Source organism: Fringilla coelebs (genome assembly GCF_963513975.1).
Source record: "Fringilla coelebs genome assembly, chromosome: 12".
Classification (NCBI taxonomy): domain Eukaryota; kingdom Metazoa; phylum Chordata; class Aves; order Passeriformes; family Fringillidae; genus Fringilla; species Fringilla coelebs.
The window spans coordinates 15,967,670-15,989,146 of NC_140038.1; the positions used below are offsets into that span (position 1 = coordinate 15,967,670).

The 21,477-nt window shown below is 44.7% G+C and overlaps 1 protein-coding gene across 4 annotated transcripts in view; it reads right to left on the reverse strand.

The window, feature by feature from the left end:
* The window catches only part of AKAP13 (A-kinase anchoring protein 13), a 203,203-nt gene extending 184,833 nt beyond the window's left edge, over positions 1-18,370 (reverse strand). For all 4 annotated transcript variants that reach the window (XM_084214119.1, XM_084214121.1, XM_084214120.1 and 1 more), the window contains exon 1: positions 18,309-18,370. The gene's annotated coding sequence lies outside the window, so the exon portion shown is untranslated. The remainder of the gene's footprint in view (positions 1-18,308) is intronic.
* Positions 18,371-21,477: the final 3,107 nt, after the last annotated feature.

Here is a 21,477-nt window from a genome sequence, read left to right on the forward strand (position 1 = left end):
GGAAAACTTCAAGGTACCAGTTTGAATTAGACCAGGATGGAGTGTAAATTTCTGTTGGGCAGAAAGAGGGAATAACCAAATCTAGAATGGCATGGAGACCCACAGAGATGGTTCAGAGGTCACCACAAGGAGGGTGAAGTATCAATGGTACTCATGTAAATGGGGACAAGGCTGACAAATTAACTCTTGCCTAGCAGAATACTCATATGCAATCAACGGCATCAATCTACAACAAAATCCAGAGCTTACTTTGATCCACCTCCTCCTTTAGATTATTTTATATATACTAGACAAAACTTGAGCACAAAGTGTACAGATCAGTTTGCCCAGTGATCACATTATTTCCTCTCAATGATCAAAGAATCAGGGAATGAGGAGACAGCAGCCTCTTTTCTATTCTCACCCAGGCCAGCATCTCTGCAGACACATCTGCAGACAGGCAAAGCTCAGCTGGCACCCCCTCTCCCCACTTTGTGCTGCAGTGGGATCTTGCCTGTTGTAACCACCAACTTCAATCATAAACTAGAGCAAACTCTGCAAACACTCAGATTTAATGGGTACCTCAGAAAGAGCTTCCAAGTCTCAGATTCCCCCCATAATAAATAAGGTAATATTGCTCCCCTATCTTCACAGACACTTTGCAACAAAAATCTGAAGGAACAACAAATTGTTATAAATCTCCAACACACAAAAGCAATTTTACATGTTAATTTACAGTTTCACACTATGAAAAAGGACAAATTTATCAAAGCACAAAGGGTGTTTCCTACAGTGGGAATGTCATAATGGGATAACAGGACAGCCTGTTTGCTCTGCATGTTTGGTGAGATTGTTGGGTCTTTCTTGTCACAAAACAACTCTTGTTACACCAATATTTAATTAAAAACAAGCAGAAGTCCACCCAAAATTTCCCACTTGTTTTCAGGTCCAAGAAACCCACAGTGGCAAGTTAGACCTGATGCTGCATCACAAGGAAATGAAGAGGCATGAAGGAGATTTTCCTTGGTCTTTTCAGCTTAATAAAGACCCAACTGCAGCAATGTTACAGCTGATGCAAGGGAATCAGACCAAGTCTGAACACTGTTCCCACTCAAGCTGACAGACTACAGAACACCACAACCAGAGGCCCAGGCCCACTGATACAGTGCTGGACACAACTCATTTTGTTCAGTCAAAATATGACTCTACACATACGACAATATCAGGAAAGCCAAAAAAAGAACAGGTTTACTTGGCTCCTTCTGCAAAGTCAAAGCTGGTTGTTGTGATGATGCTAGGGTTTGGAGGTCAGTTTGGGTCTATTTAATAACCCCAAAACCTGAAAGTTTCTACTTCTAAAGACCACCTTGTATTTCTCATAGCCTGGGTATGGATATACAGATGCCCAGTTTCTAGTGTCACTACAGTCAGTAGTTACACTTGGACTACCTGTGACTGAAGGCAATGGAAATTTTCAATAGTAGTTTCACTGTCACACAAGCCTGCAATTCCAGCTTCCTGCACACATTGCAAGGGGCATGTGGCATTACCAGTGGCTGTTAAAGGTGGCTGCAGCAGAGTTCAGAGAGAAAAATCAGCAAAGAAATCCAAAATTCAAAGAGCAAACCCTGCACATGCAAATCAGGCTTTGCAAACTCATGATGCACTGCAAGAGGAAGGATTCTGCATCTCATCTCCAAGCACACACTGCAGTGTCAGGAAGGTTAGAGGACTGCCAGAGCATGCACAGGAGGAGATTTGTCTGCAAACAGAATAAACAGCCTTGACTAAGTTCTTGTAACCAATTAAACAACAATTCTCGACTGAGAAAACAGCATCTCCCAGCTCCCTGCCTAATCCTCAATTCCTGCTTCTTGACCTGGCTTTAGATTTTTAAGTCTTCCATTTTTCTTCAGAAGCAGAAGACAAATGGATGCCAGTTCAGCAGACATCCTGGTTGCAAGGCTTTCATTTGCCTTTTAAAGACCATCAGTACTCAGAAGTGACTTAACACTAATGAGCTTTCACCAGCAAGTCTGCAAACATTAATACATGTGAGTAGGCATGCTAAATCCACTCAAATTACTTATCTGCAAGGCTCTCTTCCAGCCTGGACTGGACTTCAAGCCAAGGAATGATGAAACCTGGAAGGTAACTACGGATTTTCTCTCATCTGCATCCCTTTGTTAAGCTATTCAGTGATGCTAAGCAGATGCATTTTGAATGTGCTGGTTCATCTCATGTAAAGGGATGAGAAAAGGAAAAAGAGTCAAAACAGTACTTATCTGGAAAAAAAAGCAAATATTTTAAACTAAGTACTGCTACTGTTTGTAGAATGGCCTGTAAGAAGAGATATAGCTGAAATTCCTTTAAATACATGTGTTCAGTTTTTGAACTGCAAACAAGTTAATCTGACAAACCAGCTCAGTTAGGATTGCTCCAACAAAGCCAAGGGTCTCGCTCCCCACCCTTTTCCTAAGTAAGGCAGCACAAGTTTCTGGCATAGGCACTGGTGTGTGAGATTTTAACATTCCCCTTCCCATAAACAGTCATACATCAAGCTCTAAAAATTTGCTTCACAGAAACATTTGCACTAGTAAAACTCAATTATTCTAATATTTGTATGACACATGCAGGAGGGGTACATAAAAAGGTTATGGTGAGCTCATTTAAGAATTTAAACAAGAACTTGATAAAAAGGTTTTGAATTATTCACTCAGCTCAACTATTAAATCAGGCTTCCAAAGGAGTCTTTAAACAACAGCCCAGAAGACGCTGTATTTATAACAAAGAGGCAGCACTGAAGCCGTCACACTGTCTCACAGCACAAACCATTCACAATTACACTGTAAATGCACACAGGCACGGAATCCTGCCTTGGTCACAATCCTGCCAGATTAACTGGACACTTTAAACATTTATACAAATATTCCTGTCTGGAGAGGCAGCACCACTTCTGTCTAAATATCTTAAGTGTTGCCTTTTAGGCTAAGAAAGAGCAATTTCTTCAAGAACATCCAAAGTTGAAACACTCAGGAACAGTACTAAGCAAGACAGAGACAATCTTTTACAAGTATTTATTTACTTTTATACCAGCCCATTTGGGCTGACACCAAGTATTTTGCTATGCCCCCCAAAGCTTCACAGCCAAAATCAAGTGAAGACATCACCACGCCTCTCAGTTACAAACTTCCATGCTAAGTTTACACACAGCACAGCAATTTTCTCAATACTTGCTGCTCACACACACCCCAAACCTTTTTTCCAAACCTCAGGGCCCACTTGAAATAACGGCCATCTCTAGAGGGAGGAAAAACAGAGGGCTTGGAAGAGATAACATGAGAGCTGCTTCACTTCCCTGGTGCACACATCCTCTCACCACCTGCTTCCTTTCTCCCCATCCCTTTTTTCCCACCTCGCAGGCTGCTCTTAGTAGTTCAGCTCCATGAACATGAGCCAAGATTTCCTCTCAAAATAACCACTCCAAGACCATTTCAACTATGAGCATCACCCTCAGAAACATTCCCTTTTGCATATCATCTTCTCTCTTTCATCAGTCTGTTCCCAAATGAATGCATGGGCTGGTGATACAAGGTGATGAAGTTGTGGAAAAAAAGCAGGATACCCTCCCACTGCATCCAGCCATGCTCCCAGAGCAAGGGCACATGAGTCAGTCTCCCAATATAGTTGGTTTCAGGCATTTCTGGCAGCATTATTTTAATCACTATTTAATTTCCTTCAGCCATCTCATTGAGACAGCTCGAGTAAAGTATTAATGAAGTGCTTGAACACTCTCACTGTCTGGAGGAGACATGGGGTGTCACCTAACCAGCTGCTCAAGATTCACACTTAGCTGCTCTGGTTACCAACAGAGCCAAAAAAAGGATTTTTGCATCAAATGAGCTAAGGAAAGATTTGGGTGTGAGAAGCACGCGGCAGAACTACCACAGTAACAAATACCTCTGAGCCCTGAGCAGAACCAACAGCACATCAATCTAAGAAAACTATAATCCAGTAAAAACAAATAAAAATCTAAGAGTGTCTTGCAGTTTCTGAAGAAAGGGGGATTTGCATGGTTTTGTTTTGCTGTTACAAAGCCAAGCCATTGTAGCAGTGCCACCAGCACCACATCTCCTGAATTTTTTTTTTACATTTTTCAAATGTTTAAATGCAAATCTGCTGATGTACTTTCCTTCAAACCTTCATCCCATCTCCTCACCCACATATTCTTACAAATCTATCTGAGGCACTGGTTTTCCTGGCTATGGGTAAGGCTCAACACCTGCACCACTGCAAATGTAATTATGGCAAAATACCATGCTATTTGCAGACTTCCTGTTCATCAAATAATATTAGTGTACTTTTGCCTTAAGCAATTATTTACAGAGCTGGAAATCCTGAAGCAACACGAGAGATCACAGAAGCTTTCTGCTGTCCACCCCTGCATTATGCAATGATGCTTTGTGTTAGTTTTTGGAAGTGCTCAGAGGGGAAAATAAAATCATCAGAATAATTCCTTATAAATCTGCCCAATGAAAAGAGGAGGAAAAAAACATAATTCAGTTAAAACTCTGCACTATTTTACTCCAGTTGAGACTGGGAGGCATTTTACACTTCAGCTGGATTGGCAGCTCAAATTCAACTTCAGGCTCCAACGCAAGCTTTAAGTCAAATTCCTCGGCAGAGTAAAACCCTTATTAGCCTGTCTTCACTGTAATTTTAATCTTACTTAATTCTGAGTATGTAATTTATGTTAAGAATAACCCACTTTTTTTCAGAACAGGATATACAGCACGTAGAATTAGTCTCTGGCTAGCACAGTTAAGGTTTCCCTTAAAGAAATAATTATTTACATATTGACAGCAAAGGAAAAAAACAATGAAAGCTTAAAAAAACCCCCAGTTTTCATAAATGCTTCACAGATGGCTGTATTAATTCACCTAATATATCCCTAAACAATCAAAACCTGGCCATGCAGCATCACCTAAAACCAATGTTATGGGCTAGAAAGATGTTTGATCGATTTAAAAACTGACACTTCTTTTTCACCACTCACACAAGGGGTGAGAGAGGGGAGAAAAGAAATTGGTATTCCTAGATTTTAAAAAGAACAAGAGCATCCCTTTTCTTCTCCCATCTATCCTTCCCAATTTTTGATTACAAAATAAAAAAAAAATTTAAAATCACCATGAAAACACCTCGTAAGGACAACATCTCAATTTCATGTTTCACCAACAGGACAAAATTAGTAACAACTTCTCTAGCTGAAATGAAAACAATTTCAAAGCAGCGTCTGAAATTTACAAAGTAAGTTTTAGAGTCCAAAGTGTCAATGAACCTGATCCACATCATCCACCCATACCAACACAAGCACTATTTACATCCTGTAGCCAACCTAAAGCTCAGAAGCCCCAGTTACTATCTCTCCCAATCACATAACATTCACTACGTATTTCCTGCATTATTTGCATGGTTACTTAGGTTTTGGGGTTTTGTTTGCATTTCTTTTATGGCCACAAAGTAAAAACCTAGTAAGATCTCCCATCCAAGCTCAGAGGAAACCCCGAGTGAATTGCAAGGGTGGTTTCCTACCCTCCTTCTGCACTTGCTGCTGCAGTTTTGTGTTGTCCCTTTGCTACCCACACCTCTTTAAGAGGTAAAAAAATAGTTCAACCCCTATCACCCATCCCCATGCCTGCAAACCAATAAATCCTTTTTACTGAAGCTTACACCCTGCCACAGCCTACTTGTATAATCTGAACAGGAGAGACAGGGAATAGTTAAGCATTTGCCAAGTGAGTGATTTGAGAGTGAAATGCAAGAGATGAACACACCAGAGGAGCTGGGCTGTGCCAAGAGCACGAGCTCAGGTCTGTCCCATGTCACAGGCTGGCATCAGAACAGCAGAAATCTGAATGACTTGCATTACAATACCCATTATGGGGAAAAAATCCTCACTCCCTTTACCCTCTAGATTTTCCTCCATTTTGTGTGATGCAGAGTTAAGGAGAGGGTTTGCAGGACTTTGCAGCACGTTCTGCAGCACTGTGCTGGAAGCAGGAGCTGTGTGAGGGAAGGGAACCAGAGAGGCCCTGGACAGATGTTTCCATTCACCAACGCTGCCAAGGAGCAGGGAATGCTGAGTTCACTACCTTGGTGTTATTTACATTTCACAACATCCAGCAATAACTATGCCACAAGCAGTTTAGGAAAGGAAAAAACCACGCAACCAGGGAGTTTTATCATCATCTTCATTAAAAGGGTGAAAATGAAACTTTTTTTATTCCAGTTCTGAAACTTTACCTGGTTTCCTTTTGCCAATGAAACAGGACACAAGTATCCCAAGCCTCATCCACTTTGAGGTAATTACCAGCCACTGCCCTTTAGCACATATGATTCTTCTGGCATAGCAGAGATGGTTAACTGTGCCACCCCTGAACCACCTGGAACTTTTTTTTTTCCATTTTCCAAAATAAACTGATTTTTGATCTAGCAGAGAGGAGAGTTTCTCCTTCAGCAACTGTGCCACAAACCAAATGCTCCAAAGAACAAACCTGAAAATATCCTTGGTGGAAGGGTGCATTTCAGAGGCATTCATCCAAACCTCAATCCTGAGACCCAACATGCTTGATAATGTGCTGCCAGATCCAGTCTGGCAACTAGAACAGCTACTCCAAGTGCTGGCCCATCCACCTGAACACACAGGAGTGTTAGACATGGACCACATGCAGCAATGTGCTCTGCATGTCCCAAGGTGCTCCCTGCAGCAAATGATAGGAAGGGTGATGAGGGAAGCAGTTTTCACACAGTACTATGATCCTCCAAGTCCTCTCTGAGCCGACAGCAGAGGGATAGAGGAAATAAAAAGGCCAGTATTACCCACTTCTATAAATGTCAGTACTTTCTGGAGCTTTCAAAGGGGTTCTGTATCTCAGCAGAGACACTGTATCATGTTTCTCAGAGTTTCACGCTGGTGAACACTGCCCAGACAGGGCAACTTCACTGGGAGTGAGTGCAAGGCTCCCCCCCGCCACTGCCACAACGGGACACCTTCCTTCCCAAAGTAAACCAGACACTAATGTTATTTATGGATCCTGCTGCAGAACCAGACACGCTTCCCAGCCACTATTCATCAACGTGCAAATAGGTTTTATCCATGGCAGGCAGAAGAGATTTGAAAGAAAAAGTTCTGAAGTTCCATCTTATTTTTTGAAAGAAATAAATATCTGAAGATTAGTTGGAAATTCAACACAGAACAGTAACACCTGCAAATAAAGGCGATCACAGATTCCATGAGGAACACTTCATTTTTTAAAAAATTGGCAATCTCAAATTAGCTCCTAAAGGATTACTAAAGGAAAGCAAACATCCATGGAAAAGGCAGCAAGTTGATGTACCAAGGGACAGACTTTCTAAAGAACATCAGCTCTCCATGTCCAGAAGAAAGGCAGAAGAAACTGTGAAATCTTCCTTACTTAGCAGAAAAAAAAAGCACTACATCAGTTTCCAGAGACACAGATGAGCTACACTCACCAGCACTACTTTTAAACACTAATTCAGCAGACTCCACCAACTTGTCTTCCTATGTCTTTGGGGTTTCAGTGGGAACTACAGCTTTGCTCTTACAAGCATTTTTCATGGAAGCACCTTTGCATTTAAAATGTCAACTGTAAAAAGCATCTGCTATTCAGATAAAGCACCCACAAGCACTTAATTTCATATGCAACAGGTTTTACAAAGTTCTCAAAGAGCCCAAGGATATTTGGAAGGATAGATGCAAGTTTAGAATGAGTCTTAGCATATCATCAAGTGAAAAAAAAAAATCTATTCTTAGATATCTCCCTTTGGTGATTCCTGTCATCTTCCTTTTTTTTTTCCTCCTACTCCTTTGAGAAAGTAAGTTGTTTGGTTATTCGAAAAAAAAAAAATGGAAGAACCTGTTTTGCAAGGCATACAAACAAAGCAGTATCTTCCAAAAAAAGAAAAGCTCATTCAAAAGTATATAAATATTAGGGCTGGTAACACAAACAATAAAACCACAGGAAACACAAGAAATTAAGAATAGATCAGGATTCATTCAATTTCCTGGCTGCTGGATATATAAGAGCTTTCCTGGGTTGGATGTATGAGACAAAATTTATTATCTAAATAGCAGACATCAGGGAGTTAACACAGATAATTGAAAGAGGCAAAGAGAAATGAGTGTGTGTTCTGATCCTGCCTCTGCTCCTTGGCAGGACAAGGACACTGACCAAGGCAGCTACACCCAGAACATGGCACATCAAGCACCAGGGGCTCAGCATCCTGAACTAAGCAGTGAAATCAAATTTGCTTAAGTCACAGGGAAGGCAAAAACCAGGATTCCCCCTGTCTCATCACAGGACGCTGCTGAGTGCCCAGTGCACACCCAAAAGGCTGCTCTTCAACAAGGGACAGCTGGAAGCTGAGCACGAAGCAGAGGTGACAATTGGTTCCCAACGTACAGGGTGGTCCCTGCCATCTCCACCCTGCAACTCTCCCTGGCTGGGAGGCACACTCAGAGCTTGACCCTGCATTCCAGCTTGGGTGTATTCCCAAACTGCTCACTGCTGCTAGGCTTTCATCTAGCAGCATCCCAACAGTTCTTTCTCTCCTCTCATTCATGGGCATATTTTTTTTCCCCAACCAGCCAGAAGCAACAAGGTTTCAAGTAGACAGAGTTGTACAGCTCTTGTGCGGGAATTTAAAATGCTGCTTTGCCAACAATCACAGCCACAATAACACAACCACAGTGCAACAGCTCCTGCTCCTCAGTCAGCTTCCACCAAATGTTAACCAAGTCTCTATCCCCAAGGTACCCAGTGGCTCAGACTCAGACTTATCTAAGAATCAAAAAAAACCCTGCAAGGAAACAATTTATTTCCTTCACTGCAAACACCAAGTGATGAACCTTTCCAAAGAAAAACTTCAAGACTTAGAAAAACTTTAACAAGACTTAGAGCTTGTTTCCTTCAAAATGGCCTAGGTTTCTCTTAGCACTGAGATATCACAAGCCCAAGGCATTAATACACACAGGTATTTATGCAAATGGTACTATTCTTTCTTAATTAATATCAGGAGCACTGATCAGACTAGATTTTTAGTAAAAATTGGCAAAGATTTTACAAATTAGTTCTGGGGAGGGAGAGAGGTTAGAAAATCAGGACTCCTCCAAGGAGAGTATTAAAAAGCTTGATAAATTTATACTCACTTGATACATTTTATCACAATGCTTAATCTTTTTATATAATGCAATTGTACAGTAACTGTTTGACTGCCCCTTATCTGCCATCTCATCGTAACTGATATCACAGAGGGGATGGGACCTGCAAATAATCCAGGAAAGAAAAGGTAAAAAGCAAATTCATGTTTCGTAGCTTCAGGAAGATGTATACATTTTCAAGCACTTTCCTTGCCACAGGTCCGCCACTTCCTCAAGGAGTTTTGAATTTTCATTTCAAAACTTGCTCTCCACACACTCGAGTGTTTTCTCTGCCTGCCGTAAGGTGTTGCTGGGATAGGATCTCTTATGAGTCTCAAAGAACCCGATGACTTCTGAACTTTGAGATTATAAAGCAAGAAAGTTACTGAACACTCACATGCAAGTCGATTGGCTAAGAAAAAGTAGCACAAAGTCCTGCCAAAATCCTAGCTAATCTGATAAAGGAAAAACCAAGGAGGTCTAAGCACTAAACCCCGCAGTTTAAGTAGAGCCAATTCCAGCTGCAGAAGGAAGCACATCAGATTCAGCAGAGCACCTCTCCTTCAGAAATGCCCTCTGAAAATAAAGTATTTTACCACCTTACTGCCCATTGGTAAATTGCAAAATTCCCAGAACACAAAAAAAAAAAATGTATGGGACTGACAGGTAAATTTCATGCCAATAACAAACACAACTTGAAACTTACCCATAACAAACACAACTTGAAACTGACTGGAAGGAGGAAGAAAGACATTCACAAAACCTAGGAGACACGAAGCCAGTTAGCGCTTAAGTACTCCGTTAATTCTCCCATTTTCAATACACTTCACAAAAAATTAATCCTCTTAACATCCATGCAAACGTATTTATTATCCCCAGTAGTAACTCATAAGCTCTTCACGCAATGCTCTACTTCTTTTTCTAGCATAATACACTGGCCATGAAAACAAGGATCAAAGCCCTGTTTTAACTGTGGGAGAGTTCTCAAGAAACCTGCTCCTATCATCCCATCAGCATCTTGCACAGGGACAAGAAAGGCACCTACTCAAGAAAATACATTTATAAGCTAGTTAAAAGCATTTTATGCTAGTTAAGTGCTCAGATCTTAGCCTCCATGCTACACACAAACTCTTCTTCAGGCTACAGAACCAAAAGACTCTTCCAAAATTCATTAGTAGCTCTGGCCAGGGGGGAAAAGCACCTCCAAATTTTGGAGACTCCCCACTGCACAAATAGATTCACACTCCTATGCCCAACTCAGCAGGAGCCACCAGCACTCAAATGCAGCCACACAGTGGGTACCAACATAACCCCCAGCATCCTCCCACAATGGGTCTGAGGACAAATGTGTATTTTCCTGTTGGCATCTGCACCACAATAGAGAAAAACCTGCAGTTAACAAACATGTGCAGCAACCTTTCGCCTTGAATCACACAAAAGTGTAAAGAGACACCTGGACCTTGTGAAATGAATGTTTATTACAAAAGGCCTTCTTTTATGACAGTACATATAAAAAGGGTTTAGTCTTTATTTCTATACCCAGCTGAGACAACCTACTTTCTCTGCAGCTGCTAGGAGAAGAGAAACTATAAACATTTACATTTAATGTAACAAAAGGTTTGCTCACCACCTCTTGTGTTCCACTGTGCTCTTCGATGATGATCACTCATCATAAAAATGGGTGGAGTGGCTGCAAAACACTCAGTGATGGAAAAACTGACTCCCATGTTCAAGAGAGGCTCCTGCACAGGCTGAAAATCCCACTGCAATGAAGTGTTGTCATTATTCCCAGGATGGGAAATCTTTGGGCTACGGATGCAAACACATCTGCTACACAGCACGTGAAGCAGCCTGTTTTACTTTATCTCAGAATCACCCTCTGCACCAACTCAAAGACCTTCAGATCACACTACAGGAACTGTTTTAATCTAAGCCACACATAAACTCAATCAGCTCCAGTTTGGTTTTAAAGAATTAAAAACCAGCACTCCCAAGTACAAAGTGCAGACTTGAAGATGTCCAGTGCCGTCAGCACTGCAGCCTTGCTGCTGCAGTGAAAGATTTATGGTAACAGGGAACAAAACAACAGAATTCATCACGTAACACCAGAGGTACATCACGTAAACCTCACTCCTTGGCTGACTCACTAAGTGATATTAACTCAAAAAAAAAAAAAAAAAAAAGCAAGTCCCAGTTTTGCTGCCATCTTACTTGCAGGTTCAGCAATTAGGAAGCGTGCTGTGCACAAGCTCATGAGCCAAAAGAAATTAGTCTGTATAAGAGGCAAATATGGTCATCCTGTCCTCCCCTTCCCCCCAAAATAAACCACTTCCCCCCTTCCTTTAACACCTGCTTCCTCCATCCAAGCATTCATTGTCCCACTGCTATTATGGGACCAAAGGCTTAAGCATCCCAAAGGAAACTCAGGAGGGAAAACATCGTGTGTAAAGTGACCAAGACTCATTCACTTCAACAATCTCACCCCCACCATCCCTTATTTTCCCTCTTTTCCTATTGACAGCAAATTTCAAGATTTGTCAGGGTGTTGATAGCTACAGGTGCTGGGAAACAGAATGCGCCACACATCCTGGTATTGAACCCCACTGTGCCCACAGTCACCAGGGGGGACTTTCCTTGCTCTCACACCTCCCCAAGAACCCACAACCAACACCACGGGGCAAGAAAGAAGGCAGGAGAACCCATGGCCTGACCCAGCACAGCTTTTTGTATTGTTGCCCTGAAGGGAGAGACTTCACACAAGCAGCCACTCTGTGCATTCCTAAAAAGTGGCAGAAGCAGAGCAACATCAGGCACATGGCAAAAGAAGCCTTTGGGCAAACCCATCTTCAGCATCAGCCTCCACCAGGTGGTTTTTAACTGCAGGAGGTCGCTGTGCACACTCCCACTTCAATCTTCCCTCCACTGGAAACAGGGGTACCTGCAAGAACAGGATAACTCGGCCAGCATCCATGCGTGACACATGCCAGGTGCGTTAATCCATGGAACAAGAATGGGTGAGTCACTAGTTTGAGTCTGAAGACCGGTTTAGAACAACTGCTCCGGTTTAGAACAACTGCTCCGTGCCAGAATCTTTGTTTGTAATGGTTTTACTAAGCGCAGCATTCAGACTTACAGAACAGTTACACCACTGAGGGCAGAGACACACTGAGAAAAAGATTGACTTTCCCAAGTAACTTTGCCAGAAACCTCAGATACGGTTTAGATGAAGATACAAATATGTCACAGATTTTAGCATAACTTGCTGCTCCAGTTTGCATTAGTCATGGGTGATAAAAAGCACGGAGGACTTAAAGATGACACATGGGGCACTTTCTCTCCACACAAAGTTTTGATCATCGTCATCAAATGACCTTTAAGATGACCACCTTAAATCATGCTCACAGAGGAAAAAGTCTCACCAAAATTCAGCCTCATTTTTAAATTAATAATTTGTTGCTTATTTCCTTTTCCCTTGCTCTCAGAAATAAAACCCGAAGGAGCTGCTACAGAAGAAAATCCTTAAATCCTTCCTTTTACAGTGGATCAGGCTAATCTCAGTGGTGCTGCCACACTGTAAATAACATCTCACATTAAAAAACAATTTGGGGAGATCTCTCACCGTGTGTTTTGCAAATGTAACATTAAAGTAAAAACAGTTCAGCAACGAGACTAACAGGAAAGTTAGATCAGCCACCTGAAAGTAGTCAAGAATATACAAAAAGAGACTAGAAGCAGTCAGAAGTTGTGGCAAATTTTGCATAGTCTATTAGAAAATTTCACAAGTGCTTGAAACAAAGACACAATGGATCAGTTGCAACTACCTGTGCTCATACATTTTAAATATTATCTCAGAAGAGCAGCTCCACAGGATCCAATGAGCAATCAGTCTCCACCCCATGATTTTCAAAGAAATCGAAAGGTGATCACATGAAAGGATCAAATCTACAAGAAAACTGTGACAGCTCAGTTGCCACATTGATTGAACAAAATACTATGACCAGATTTGGAAAGACAAGCGCAGTCAAACAGGAAAATTATTATGAACAATTTATGGAATCACAAAAATAAAAGAAAAATTTGACTGAAGAGATTGGATCGTTTTGAATATAAAAGCAAATTCACAGTCTTTATAAGGGGAAAGAGATTCAAGAGAAATCCAGGTGGTCCAGGAGAATTAACTTTGTCAAGAAAACCTGCAGAATTTCGAGTTCACTCGTGAAGAAGCACCACTCTGGATCCTGCAGCCAGGGCTATAGTCAAGTCCTCCACCAACCATGGAAGCCCCTAAGGCCCACTCCACCAGCAGACCTCGCCCAGAGGCACCAAACCCAACCTCACACCCAAAACATGCTTGGAATATATTGTATTTCAAGCTCTCAACACAAGTGCTGTAGAAGGTGATGATATTAGCTTCAGGGATAATTTTTCCTTCTATTTTCTCCAATCCTAGATTAAATATTTGAACATTTGGACTGTGAGAACTTTATTGCTATGCCAACAAAGAATACACCTTTTTCTCACACATATTACAAACCACCCAATAAACTCTTCAACATCAGATTTGTAAGTTTCTTCTCAATATATATAAAATAGTCTTGTTAGACTACCTGACCATGTCACAACACGTGATCCATTACAGCTACAACAGAACCAAAGCTTACTTTTTCCGAGGTATCACACCTTGTACTTTTTAAGGACTGTTGGCTACTTAAAAGTATTTGTGATTGCACTTTCTTCCCCCGTTCCTCAACAACCTAGCAACCTTATCTAAAATGGTTATAAAGAAAATTTTAAAAAACATTCTTAAAATGGCAGAACTTATTTTGCAGAGATTTCTTTTTGCTCTGCTGTCTTACAGAACTTAAACACTTTGACTTTTAGCACACTGGCTTATCTCAGAAACATCTATCTCCCATATCGTCTTCACATGCTATAAAAAAGGGATGGGCACCACAGTCAAATGCCTTCTTTGCAAATGGAAAAGCACTTCCAAAAGTTTCGGTTTCTCCTGGTGGAAGCATCCAACCCTCTGCCACAGCAGCTGCTTGTGATAACACAAAGGAATATGAGTCAGGTAACTGATGCAGATACAGAATGAACTTATTTTCTTAATTGATACAAGTTAGGAATTGTATACACAAAAAAAAATAATGGATTCTTATCTGGGATCCATTTCCCAGTCTGGTTTGCTGAGCAGACCCAAAAAACCCCAGTATGGCCCAGCTGGGGAACTGGAAGAGGCTGCTTACGCTACGCCAACACACAAAAGAGATGAGATGACAAAACTGCACTTCAAGTTTAGCACGATACTGAAACTTTTACCTACTGCATGTCTCCACCAGCCGTCTGGAGAAGGACAATAAACTCTTTACAGGATTTGTGGCGTCACAGCTTATTTGTCATGCAGACATTATGAGAGGAGTCACCCTGTTTCCCTGACAAAGCACTATAAATATACAGAGGTATATCATTCTGAAAAAGATCTGTATAGCTTCACTGCAGCAACAAGTTCCCAGCATAGCTGCTTTTCCTGGAGCACTGCCATCATATTTTCTTATCAGTAACTGAAGTAACTAACCAGCTAACTCCCAGTGATGGGCTTTGCCTTCTAGATCTGCATAAAGGTCATTTGCAAAGGGGAATAGGCAGGCTTGAAAAATAAATAAATAAAAAGAAGCCATAGTGCCACATCCACTGCTTTGTTTCTGAAAGACACTAAGAAATGCAATGCCAGGCTGAAGTGTCTGACTATTCAGTAAGTACAAGGAGTGGCCCATTCCCTCCCCACAGTGAGATTGTTGACAGCTGTTTTAGAAGAGGAAAAAAAAAGTGAAGCATGACTAAGCTATTCATAAAAATCACATTATATCCAACACCCTAAAAACAAGTTTTGTTTTAGAAAAGGTGCAGAGCTTCCTGGACGTGACAGACCAGGTGGAACATGCCAGCCCTAACCAGGATCCCAGCTGGATTATATCCCCTGTGGCAAACCCCAGGGCAGCAAAGGAGGACTCTACACCAGAGCTATCAGCTGCTTCAGAACGTCACTCATTACCTTTATCTGTCCTACAGGTGATCAATGCAAGTAAGCACATGAGCACTTGGCACCGAACAGCGCTCAGTAATCACAAGGTGCAGGCTGCAAGGTGTTTTCCTCCCCAGCTTTCCACATCCAGCCTCTCATGTGCCTGCAAACAGGAGTTACCTTCCAGCTGGAAACCACGCCAACTGCCAACTCCCTATGCAGGAGACTGGTAAAACAGGGGGCCACAATCAAACAGGGAGGCTATATCATGCCTTTATGGCCTCCTGGACTATCCAGCCTTCTCCTCAAGTTTTTAGCTTCATAGCAGTGCCTTCCACCAGTAGAGGCAAGCCAAAACCAAAGAGTTTCTCCCTACCAATCAGCTGTGTAGTTTAGCTGACTTCAGGCTATTTATTGCCTGTGTGGGGAACCCCTATAGAAATAGCATTTAATAGCACTCAAGTAGATTGCAGAGATAACCAGCTACAGTAATAAGCAGAAAAGCTTCCAAGCTGCTTCAAGGTCGGTTTTATTGGCGAGTGGATCACCACCAAATACCAGGCAGAGAAAACTGATACGTTGGTGTCCTGGAAACAGTAGAAAAGAAATAGGTACAGCAGGCACTGCAGCTTCTACTAACGATTTTTTTGTTAAGTAGCTATTTATTAAAACTTAATATTCCAGCAGAAAATTATATGAAAGAACCCCACTGCTTTTGTAACACAGGAGCATGTGAACACCACCAATAAACCTACCAATGGTTTTTTCCTCAAGGATAATTTATTGACTGCTGTTCTTAATTCATGCTTTGGATAGAATAACCAGATTCCTTTAACAGTACTTAATCCTCCTCTTAGCACAGGAGTGTACCCTAGACCAGAACACGGCTTACTCACAAGTATATCCTGCTGAGAGATTAGTGAGTTCTGCATATGCCTGAGTCTCAAAGCTGCGCTACGCAGACTGTGTTTAAAAACATCCATCATCGCATAGTACCTGGCAGAGCTCTGTTCCTTTGAGAAGCTTTGAGCTCTTAAATGTGTTTCCCTCCTTTGATGCAGCGAAGCTGTAAATCAGGAACATCGAGCTCCTGCCTTTTTCTCTGGCTGCAGTCCCTGGCTGGACTCTCTCAGTTTGGACACGTCGTGTCCTCACCTCTCGGGCTATGCCGGCCATCCGTGGCCACCGGAGCCGGGCAGGAAATCCAGGCTGGAACGCTGTCACACAACACAGCTCATCCACACTACCTGCAGGGGACTCGTCATTCAGGCTACCTACAAAACCTGTCTGCCTGGCAGAACTCAACATCCGTGCCCTTCTAGCAACAGCCCCAGGCTAGCCCGTCTGTCCAGCACTGGGCAGCGCTGCAAGGACAGATGGGCGACGGAGAGGCTCAACCCATGAAATGGACAACAGGTACACACTTGAACTCGTGCCAAGGGAAAAGACACGACCAGACGATCCTCACCTTGCCTAATGCACCCTTACTCTGCTACCAGGCTTGTAAAAGAAACAAGCAAAACAAAAAACCCAAACAAACTCAATTTCAAGTGTGTGAACAAGACACTGTTACAATGTCCCAAAGCAGAGCAAATGCCCCTCTACTACAGACAGCACTTTCTGTCCACAGGCAGGGATGTTATGAGGTTAACATCAATCTACTCCCACTGCTAAGGTATCCATGTATAAAAGTACACTTCCTCTAACACCACAATAAATGATATCTTACCTTCAAGGACCCATGTGGAACTTGGTTCACCCTTACAATTCCACAACAGTTCAGCAAGGGCATGCAAAACATGAGAAACACACCCAACAAGGGACTCGAGGAGAGTCCCCACAAACAGAACTAATGTCACTTGGCCCTTTAAAACCGATTAGATTACATTAGCCAAAACTCCCAGTACACAAGACATCCATAGATCTCAGACCAACTGTCTAAACTCAGCTCTGAAGCTACATGCTTTACATATTTCTACTGCATCGCATATCTCCATGAGTACCTAAAGTTTTACGGCTGACGGAGATTACAGAGAGCCACAGTGAACAACTGTCCTACAGCAGTGCAGGATTTCTAATCCCTTTATCGAATCCCTATCTGGTCATCCACAGCAGAATTGGCACAGTGCACTCTTAAGAAAAGAACTTTCTATAAATCACTTTTTTCCCCCACTTCCAATCTCCAGCTAACATGAAGCCCTGTAAAGGACACTGGAGCAGAACCAATTCCAGAGGTCAGCAAAATCAGATTCTGCAAATCCCCACTCCTCTATATGACTGGCGGTTACAACACAGTCACAGAAGGTGGATTAATAAACCCCAACAGTTTACAGGTTCAGAAAAACTGAACTATTTCACAATCCTCATCCAGAAACTCCGCATCTGCTTCAGAAGAAGGGTCTGCCCTCGAGAAGGAGCAAAAATAATTATATTTTCAAGCAATAGAGTGAACGCATGAAATAGACCCATGGCAATGAGACCAAAGGCCACGGATACCCAAAGGTGACACACACCAACAACAGCGTGCTGCGGGGGACTCTTGATAACGATCCGCGGTGACTTTCCGTCCAATAAACTGAGATACAAAGTTGTGTTTGTGAGCCTGGAGGGGGGTTCCGACCAGGATATCGGCAATTCCAGGGCGGAGGGAGGCTGGGGGCCAGGCGGGTGCGTGTCCCCGGCGCACTCCCGGGCACAGCGGGGCTCGTCCCCCGGCAGCGGGGCCGCCACCCCCGCCCGGCTGCGGGGGGACCGCGCCCGGCCCCGGCCCGCAGACAATAGCGGCGGGGAGCAGCCGCGCGAGAAAACACTGCAAATAAATGAAAAACTACCAAGAGCCCTAAAATGAAAAGGAATAGAGCCACGCGGAGGAGAGGAGCCGCCCGGAGCGGCTCCACGCGAAGTTGCGCGGAGAAAAACCCCCCGAGGACGAGGAAGGGCGGGGGAAGCGTGCGAGGGAGCGGGAAGGGGCGGGGGGCTCCCGCACACCCCCGGCCGCGGGGAGCGCCCACCCCTCCGCCCCCGCCGGCGGCCTCCCCAAACTTTCCCCCACCCCTTCGCCCAACTCCGGCGGGGCAAACTCACCGCGGGGCCCGGCGGGCGGCTTCGCCCCTGGCAGCGGGGCCGGGAGGGAAGGGAGAGGGACGGGGACGGGGAGGGGGCGGAGGAGGCGGCCGGGCCGGTGCTCTCCGCCCGGGGAGGCGGGCAGGAAGAAGAGGAGGAGGGCCGGGGGCTGCCGCCTCGCAACCTGAGCCGCCGCCGCCACCGCCGCGCCCGGCCCGGCCAGCCCGCATGCGCCGCCCCGGTGGGGCCGTGCGGGGCCGCGCTGGGCCGGGCGGTGCGGGGCCGAGCGGGGCCGGGCACTGCAGGGCTGGACGGGGCCCGAGCGGGGCCCGGCAGTGCAGGGCCGGACGGGGCCCTGCGGGGCGGGCGCTCTCTGGGGCTGAGATCCGGCCGTGCCTGCCGTGAGCAGCGCTGGGGAAAGCCTCGCTCCCTGTCCCCGGGGGCTTCTCCCCGGCCCGTGCCCCTTGCCGGTTGCCCGGCTGCTGGGGGAGAGGCGGCGGCGTGCGTGTAACATGGTGGTGCGGGTGTGAAAGAGAGCAGGCAGCTGCTCAGGCGGCGGGTTTGTTTTTATCGAAGGGGCACATGGGGATTCCTTCGTGCCTGGAAGAGTTCAAGGCCAGGCTGGATGGGGCTTTGAACAACCTGCGCTAGTGGGAGGTGTCCCTGCCGGTGGCCGGGAGGTTGGAACTGAATGATGTTGGAGGTCCCTTCAAACCAAACCATTCCGGGATTTTAGGATCCTGCCTTCCCACGTGCTGAGCTCCGTCTGTAGGGCCTGTTCTGGTGGATGTTGGAGTGCTGGCGTCCCACTTCCAGCGGCTAAAGCCTCTCCTGTTGCCCAGAGCACGAGCTGTCCAGCTGTGAATGGACTCTGCTGCACATCTGTACCTGCCACAAACCCAGCAGCTCCACTTGAGTTCCACCAGCCCAGCCCGTGGCCTCATCCTGCTCCTCACCCTCTTTCCTGGTTCTCCTATGGTTGTCGGTTTGATGGAGGAACATCTCCAGTACCATTCCCACGCCTTTCCCTGGAAAAGCAGTGGAAAGGGCACCCCACCATTAGCAAATGAGCTCATGTGGTCTGTGGTCCGTGTGCGGCTGGGCTGGAGGAGGCCCTGCACAGTGAAGATCTCTGATCTCTTGTGGTGGTGACTTGCCTTCAGTTACTGTTTTTGTTGGAAGCTCTTTGGAAATGTGTACCACATGTGGTGGCCCAGCATTTCCACTTGGCTTTTTCTACAGCACATGTGTGTATCCCGCTAGCCCTGGCAGTGGCTGGGTAATGATGTGCACAAAGGCAGTATCAGCATTGAGCTTAATATGTGTCACTTCATGAGATCCAGCCCAAAAGCACTTGACAATGCTTTCCAGTGATTTTGCTGCTGATCAGAGTGCTGGGCGGAGGCTGCAGGTAATTCCCGTGCATCGTGTTCTCTCTAAGTAGAACAGAAAAACCAACACTGGTGCAGAAGATTATCTCCTGAAAACCCTGCACGTGAACTTGGCATTGGCTTCCAAAATATGCACTGTTGATTCAGCTGAAAGCGACTGAAACAATAAGAATGGTTCCAATGCTTGTGCATTTTGGTTGTTTTGGAGACTGGAATGTACCGGCATTGTACGCCCTTAACAACCAGATATAAAGCAGTAGTTTTATTCTTATATGGCTCCAATAAAATAGGGCACGTGAGAGCAGGGACTCTGGAAAAATATTTTCCTTTCCCTTAGTACCATCTGTACAAGGAGGGCTTATGGGGCAGATCACTTGGAAGTTGCCAGCTCCAAGAAGAGGGGTCAGACGCAGCGATGGCTCAGCAAAGAGCACCATCTAGTGAAAGGCCACGTCTTGACGAAACTGTCCTCCGCAGGGCTCCAACCAAACAATGACTGATGCAGCCCAGCCCAGCCTACCTCATCGCACCTGAAGCAATCACGAGCAAAGTAGCGTGGTAACAGATAACAACTGCCTAAAATTTTCCATAACAAGAACACCAGGATCTTTAGCTCTACCCTCTTGGTTGCCCATCAATGGAATATTCTTTGCTTGTCAGCTCCATCCTGGCAAATCAATCTCTGTCTTCTGCTGCCTCGCCTGGAGCTGACACAGCCCTGGTTTTGCTGTAGGTGCCCCCCTGTCACATAGTGGGGTTCAGAAGTCCCAGAGCAGGGATTCCCTGAGTCTGTACCAGCTGTGTACATGCCCATGCATGTGGGCTTATATGTGCTGCTCTTGCAAAGAGTTTGGAAATGCTTTTGGGGTGTAGAGTGCAAAAATCATCTCTCATCAGGGCTGCCCAGGAGCATTTAGCCCATCATAACATTCCAGACTGGGTGGCAAGGAAATTAGCATGGAAAATATTGAGAAAAGACAGTGCAGCAGCTTAGCACCAAACCAGGAGGATCAGCTGGTTGGCCCCATTCATGGGAGATATTCTGGCCCATGCAGTCACAGAAGGGGAATCAAACACAGGCAGAGATGGTGTAATTTTCCCTAAGAGAAATAGTCCTTGCCAAAGTGGGCTTCTCCAGCCTCCCACATATCCCTGGAGTGCCAGGAGCTGGTGGTAACTCAGGAGAGGAATTAGCAAAGGTAGACAGCCCTGTGGGATGGGTAGGCAGCTCCCCAGACTGCCAAGGGATTGGACAGGATCTCAGTTTAGGTTTGGTCTCATGTCCCCCTGGCCTGTGGGTGGGCTCCTGATGCCCCAGGAGCAGAGACCCCCAAGCATGTGCCACAAAAAGTCTGTATTGGCCACTTCAGATGCCCAGCCCCTGCTCTCAGCAGCAAACACATCCTTTTACCTTACATTTCCCCAAGATTAGTCTGCACTCTTCTTTAGTCTATAAATTATCCACCCCCAAATTCTCTATATCAAAATATCCTGTCTGCAAACACATATCGCCACAAACCAAAACAGGGAGGCAGTAGATTAAGGGAAATTTGTGCAGCACTCTGTGGATGCCAACCTCCTGACAAATCATTTGCCCTCAAATCATCTCTGACACTAGCTCCCCTGGGTTCCATCCTCTGCTATATGTCCAGGTCTGCTTTGCAAACCTTATGAAAAAATAATAAAATATATCAGATGTTCTTTCCTTGCCTCTTTCAGGTTTTAATTTGTCACAAGCTTTGCTGCAGGGCTCCCTGCTTCTTGCTAGGGAACTGGATTGAAGTGCGAGTTGCACTCAT